The 7128-nt window shown below is 37.3% G+C and overlaps 1 pseudogene; it reads right to left on the minus strand.

Annotated features, from left to right (window-relative positions):
• Nucleotides 1-3690: 3690 nt before the first annotated feature.
• On the minus strand, nucleotides 3691-4924 carry LOC118519735 (mitochondrial fission regulator 1-like; annotated as a pseudogene).
• Nucleotides 4925-7128: the final 2204 nt, after the last annotated feature.

Consider the following 7128-nt stretch of genomic DNA (forward strand, 5'->3'; position numbering starts at 1 on the left):
AGTGTATCTGTTGCTTCTGCTGATATACTGTAACTTTGAGGAAAACAGAACAACATGGTGAAGGTGGCAGAAAAGAAATATGGAATATACCTTGGTCTTTGATGGTAGCACTGAGCCACTAAACTAACCAAATCTGGAGCTGTATTATCTCAGAAACTGACTTAAAGTCAGAAAACAAATATTTCTGAGAAAGCCACTTCAGATGGCTTTTCTGTTGTAACAAAATAATTTCAACTGACCTTGGGTAATAAAACCTATAATGGAAAGTAAAGGTTGGACACTATAATGATTATAGATTAAAAAAAAAAAAAAAAAAAACAGTGGAACATGAATAGAAACCAGAATAACTATAGTACCTAAGAAGGAAGTACTAAACAATTTCATAAGCCTGTTATCAATGAAAAGGAATGCATTTATTTTCTGCCATGTTTTTTTTTTAATGATATAAATTCCAGAAAAGGAATATTTGATCACCCTAGCTTCTACTATGTATCTATTTTTTGATTACAGGAATAAATATTATCTGATTAACAGTCCCACAGGAATATCTAATAGAAAAGAGATTTTTTTAAAAAAAGAAAATATTATTAAAGATGGTGGGATAATGTACAACAAAATTTAATGATTTTTTATGGAAAGTTCTTCCACTGTGTGAGAAACTGTGCTAAGTGAGAACTGTACTGATGAGTCACCAACTCTAGTCCGTATCCTCATGGAGCTTATGGTCAGGAAAGTAGACAATACATTGCAATAAGCATAATAAATGCATTGAGAGAGTACAAAGACAGACAATAATGATGGTTCTTGAATGTGCACAATTTAAAAGGGCATTTCTTGGGGCACCTGGGTGGGTCAGTCAGTTAAACATCCAACTCTTGATCTCAGCTCAGTTCTTGATCTCAGGGTCATAGGTTCAAGCTCTGTGTTCAGCTCTGTGTTAGGAGTGGAGCCTATTAAAAAAAATTAAATTAAAATTAAAAAGGGTGGGGGGCATTTCTCTGACAGGCAGTATTTAACTGTGAAGGGTAACCACAGTAGCATTGTGAAGGCATGTGGCAAGTGTTTGAGATAGAGGAAAGCGCACAGGTAAAAAGCCTGGGCCAGGAAAGAGCCCAGTGTGTTTTAGAAAATGAAAGGAAGCAAATGGGCTTACGTTTAGAAGAACCAGGGGAGAGAGGAACAACACGTGTTTGGAAAGGTATGAAGGGCCATGCTCAAACACAACTTCTAAATCACTTTTATTTGAAGTTGATAGAAAGCTTTCACAGGATTTATTCAGCAGGATGGCATAGTCCAATTAGTCAGTTTTTCAGAATATCTGTGGATGGCATGTGGAAAACAGATATGAGGGGGTCAGGAGTGAAATCAAGAAGATATGTAAAGATGCTATTCGATGCTCTAACTGGAGGAATGTGATGCCAATTTTAGAGGCAGGATCAGTTTGGAGGCTGGATTAAGCGTGTAGTTTGAGAGTGCCAAATTTGAGATAGCTGTAAATTGTCCATATATAATTACGTGAATATTCAGTATTCATACAGCATTTAAAGGCATGGGAATATATTAATCATTAAGGGAAGAAAAGAAAAGTGTAGAAGATGCAGGAGAATTTCCAACACTCAGATGTAACATATGGAAAGAAGCATCAACATGAACGTAGTATCTGCCAAAGAGTTCAGAGGAAAGTCAAAAAAGTATGATATAAATGAAAGCAAAGTGAGAATAGTAGTACACAAAAGATGTAGTAGAATCTCTTATTCCTGGCACCTGGATCAATTTTCCTCCCTTACCCTGATTCATGGCTTTTATCATGTTGTGGAACATGGGTAAAGAAGAGAAACTTTTGGCTCTCTTTTTTGTCCTCTAAGTGGCATGAAAATTTATAATGCGTACTATAGCTGTAGGACTTGACTTTGCAATTCTCTTTTGGAAACCAACAATGTTTTTTTGGTAAATTTCTGTGCTTTAGTAATCTAGTCCAAAAGTCTGGGCTGTCTTTCAGCACAATATTCAGTAACTACAAACTGAAATTAAATATCAGGCATTTATTAAGTACTGAACTAAGCTGTGTTTTAATTATAGTGATAGAACAGAGGAAGCTTCAAGTTCAACTAAACTGGTATCAGGGATACCAGCTTGGTGGGGAGGGACAGAGGGTAAAAGAAAATCCTTTTTTTTTCCTCCAAGGAAAATATAAATTTGCTTTATATCAAAACAGTAACTTCCTTCAATTAGAACAGTGGCCAAAATTCAATACTGATACAAATATAAATTTCCTAGGAGGTCAAAATATGTAATCCTGGCAAATTTTCTGAATTTCTTTTAAAGGTAGAATTTTTAAGTCATATGAAACAATTAGAAACGATATAAATCAACAACATGGGTCGAATAAGCCACAGTTCAAATTTAAGCTGAATAACATTTTCTAATATTGAGAACACTGCATATTTTCAATAATTTAAAAGTAAATGTCTACTCTTCCTATTTCCACTTCTTTTTACTAGATTTAAATAAATCCAAATACTGACTCATGTTAGGAGATTCTGGAATTAACTATAGCTGAGTTTAACAGAAATACAGAAAACCAGAAAGATTTATCAAGCATTCACAAGCGATCACTTACAGCAATTTCTCGGAAGTCCTCAATTAGAAAGGCTCTTCTCCACTTCTAATAGCACCTAAGGTTTGCTGCATAATGTAATTCAACAGAACAGCACTCTGACCAATGATCAACAACTTACAGGAAATTCTTTCTTTCAACTATTCAATGTTTCATTATAAAACTACTATATTTGACCAATATTAAAAAATTTTAAACTCCATTATGCTGCCATTTCCATTAAGTATTAGCTTAGCAACAGGTCATCTTTGTGATGCTATTTATTAAACTGGAAAAAAAAAAAAAGAAGATGGTACATTCTGGTTTTCACTTGTTATAGATTTAATTCAATAATTTGATTCCTCACTATTTGAAAAGCACATTTTCTTTCTCAGCACTGGAGAGCACTGAACTAAAAGCAGCTTTCATGGTCTTTGACTTCCCTTTAAACAAAAGCGTTATGGAATTTTCAGCAGTGAACATTATCTGGTTCCTACTTGAACTCCGTCTCCAAGGAAATGTGAGAGAGAATCTAAGGTAAAAGTCCTATTCAAGGCAAAAAGATTCCAATCCTAAATATTTCATTCCAACGACCCGTGTTATACCTTCAGTTCCATCATTGAGGGGTAAATGATCACTGACAACTAATGATGGTAACAGGACTCTCGCTGACATCATTATTAAATTTTACATACCATTTTATACCTAAATATATGCATATAAAACATTTGCACAGATAAATTAGTGTTAAGAATTAAAAACTCACATCCACAAATATCCTTTCTTCTGAAATCTATATAATTGTTTTCAAGGCTAGAAAGCCAAACATCCTGGCTATACATTAAGAACACGTTATATCCATATACACAGGTTATGGAAAACTTCAGAACTGACCTTCTCAAAAACAGAAAAAAACAAAAAACAAACCCCACAAACTTAGAGTGTTTTTGTTATTGCTGAATCTAATTAGATTTAAAGGATACCACTGAATACTAAATTCAGGTATTTACTAAATAGTGTTGATTTCTACTATCCGAGCAGCCCTAACAAACCAACAGCTGGAACAGGGATAATTTTTCTCAGTTCACTGTTTATTAGGAAGTTGAAATATTTTTGGTTAAAGCCTTCATTTTTCCTGTGGATTCCAACATGTGAGGTCCAAACAACTGTTTCTGAGGTGGCCTCTGATGCAGAGTTTGGAACTCCTTTTTCGATTTCACCTTGACTATCCCTTTTTATCGGTAAGCAAATTTCTTTCTCAGAGCCTCTGCTAGGAGGACAGCCGGGTCAGTAGCTTCCACTGGTTTGGGCTTTATATCCTGTTCTGACCTTTTTACTGACCTAAGTTCTACACAGTTCCCATCTTTAAGGCTCTCTAGCATATTTGGCGTATCAGGTTTCTTTGGCCTGCTCTTAACCAGAGTCTTCCCTGCACAGGCTTTTTTCAAACCTCTTCTTCCCTCTTTTTTTTTTTTTTTTTTTTTTAAGATTTTATTTATTTGACAGAGACAGAGACAGCGAGAGAGGGAACACAAGCAGGGGGAGTGGGAGGGGGAGAAGCAGGCTTCCCCCTGAGCAGGGAGCCCGATGACGGGGCTCGATCCCAGGACCCTGGGATCATGACCTGAGCCGAAGGCAGACGCTTAACGACTGAGCCACCCAGGCGCCCCTCTCCTTCCCTCTTTCATCGGGTCAATAGCAGATACACTTTGGTGGAGCCCTGATGGGGGGAGGGGTGGGGAGGGTTGGGGGAGAGTGGTGGGACTGTGGGTGGTACTGCAGAACAGATGTGGTAGAATCTAAATCAACTGCAATGAGCTTTTGCTGTTCTTGCAGGGTCACAGTTTTGGCAATCTGAGCTCTGAGAGCAGCAAGTTCATTTTCAAGGGCACTGATCTTCTGCAATCCTTGCTCATTTGCTAGTGCTATCTTCAGATGAGGCTCTTCTAGAGACAGTTTCGGTAAGGAAAACCGCCTGCTTGGAGGTTTATCAAAGAAAGGAAGGTCATCCTGAAGGGGTTGTCTTGATTTGACCTCTGTCCACCGTCTTGTTAAACACTCCCCTTCTTCTTTGGCTACCTGTCCAACATCAGCAAAAGACACCATTTCATCATTTCCTGGATGGCTGGGGCTCCATTGTATTTTAGGGCTGGTAAGCTGAAACTGAACTCTTGGACACTGGATCAGAGATAAATTAGTACCAATTTTACTTAGGATACTTCGAGATGAACCATAAGGCCTCCCAGACCAAAGTACCAGTACTGATTGCATGCTTACTCTAACCTATTGAAAAACCATCCTAATTAGGTGCCTAATCTTGCCAAGCATTTAGATAGAAAGTCTCCACATTTGCATTTCAAGTACTTCAGAGTGCATTGCAGTAATGGTCCAATAAGCACACTCACACCTGGCAGTTGGGCGCCTTCTTTGAGGAGGAAGACAGAATCTCTCTTCAGGCCCCGCACCAGCCCAACCCGGGGCTCGATCTCAAAACCCTGAGATTTTTGACCTGAGCCAAAATCAAGAGTCAGGTGCTTAACCGACTGAACCACCCAGGTGCCCCAGGAATAGTCTAAACGAGAACATTAACACAGTTCAACACTCACTTAAGCACTGTTTGCTTCATCATGCAAGCATATTTCTCTCTCCAGTCTGAATCAATAAACATCTTCATTCATTTCCAAAGACAACTTTCCCTTCTTTCCTCCTTTATCCCTATGAAGGTGTTAAAATTCTGTCAGTTTAATATGAAACTGTATAAGAGGTGCCAAAAATAGATTGGGGTGTGATTTTTTTTTCTGTTTTCCCGTTTAAATTATTATATTTGGATAAATATGCCCCATTCATAATACATTTTGTGACATTGTAGCTACTTTACCTAAATAATCATATGAGCTTTAAAACCACTCAATAATGACAAGACACTTAAGTTTAAAATCAACCAAAATGGGGCACCTGGGTCTGCCTGAGGCTCAGGTCATAATCTCAGGGTCCTGGGATCAAGCCTCACCTGCTCAGCAGGGAGTTTGCTTTCTCCTCTCCCTCTGCCCCTCCCCTCCCTGCTCTTGTGCATGCTCGCTCTCTCTCTCTCTCTCTCTCTCTTAATAAATAAAATCTTAAAAAAATCAATCAAAATAATCAGGTCAAATTAATATTATTTTGGATATCAGAGCAAAAGTGAGTATCTATAGTTTCTATAGCTAAGAAATACAACACACACAACAAAATTTGCCCTGAAAACTTTCCAACATTTTGTGTTTAACTCCCGTGTCCCTCTGTTTCAAATGCACTGCACAATCATTCTGGTTTTTGTCGTTTAGTTTTAAATGTGTTGAATCTCAGAGCTTGCTTCATCACAATGCCCAATTAACGATTCTGAAAGAAATGTGAGCCCATGAAAACATGAATAGGCATTCTTAAAAGAATAATGTGGCTTGCTTTCCAAAGCATCTCATCAAAATACTTGTTTCAAACCAGTATGTTTTGGGTAGTAAAGCGATGTTTCCCTTTGATCGTCAATTCTTTCTGTCTTTTTCTTAGGAATGACTTTTACTGTGTTGTCTTGGAGAGGGAGCATCCTATCCCTGCGTCTTAAAATGAAGGAAACCTCAATCCAGTCCGTATGGGTAGGATAAAATTTATTAACAATTATAAAACACCATGGTCCCAGAGATGATTAAAGACATGATTAAGTTCTGAAAATAAAATTTTGGGATTTTTTTCCTTAAGATTTTAAAATCCCTTTTCAATTTAATTTTGACTCATCACCGTGAAGAAGCCAAAGAGATTGTATAACATAAAATGAGACCTCAGCTCAGTCACTGACTAGCTATGAGAATGGAATCCAATCACTTAGAATCCCAAGGTCTCAATTTTATGTTGGGAAAATAAAAGGGTTTGGGCATAGTAATTATCAAGCATACTCCCATCTCTTTAATTTTCCTATATTGTTTTTCTCAGCATTAACAATTTCCAATAACATATTCTCATCAGTTCTTTTTGCCTCAATTACATCCTACTGAGGCGACACAGTACTGTGTCACAAAGTTACTTGACTCAGTGTAATTGTTCTGTGTAGGCTCTATTATAAGTTTGAAAGCTATGTATATCGCTATCAGGTTTGTATTCAATTATGGTCCTTGCTTAATTTTCAAATGATTTTTTATTTACATTTTGATTATATAAAATATTTACCTTTGTCTTTTACTAGGTTGAAGTACAGTGTCATTAACTGATAGTGTTTGGGTGGTGATATCTTTTTATCTTGCATAGATTCCTTAATTTCTATCACATGCTTCCTTCTTTCCCTTTGGTACAGTATCTACAAAAAATGCCTTCTACTTCCAGCTGGATCTCTTTTTGCTGAGAAGCTGAACCCTCCCATTACTGCTATGTCTTGCCCCTCACATGCTCAAGTCTGTTTCTTTAAAACATGAAGTGCATCAATTCACTGGATTACAAACTTGTTCTCAGCATTTCCCACTCTTGGTCCCGTGCTTTATTCCTGGGGAGATTTCTGTGTCAAATCACCA

The sequence above is a fragment of the Halichoerus grypus genome, chromosome 1 (assembly GCF_964656455.1).
Source record: "Halichoerus grypus chromosome 1, mHalGry1.hap1.1, whole genome shotgun sequence".
Lineage (NCBI taxonomy): Eukaryota > Metazoa > Chordata > Mammalia > Carnivora > Phocidae > Halichoerus > Halichoerus grypus.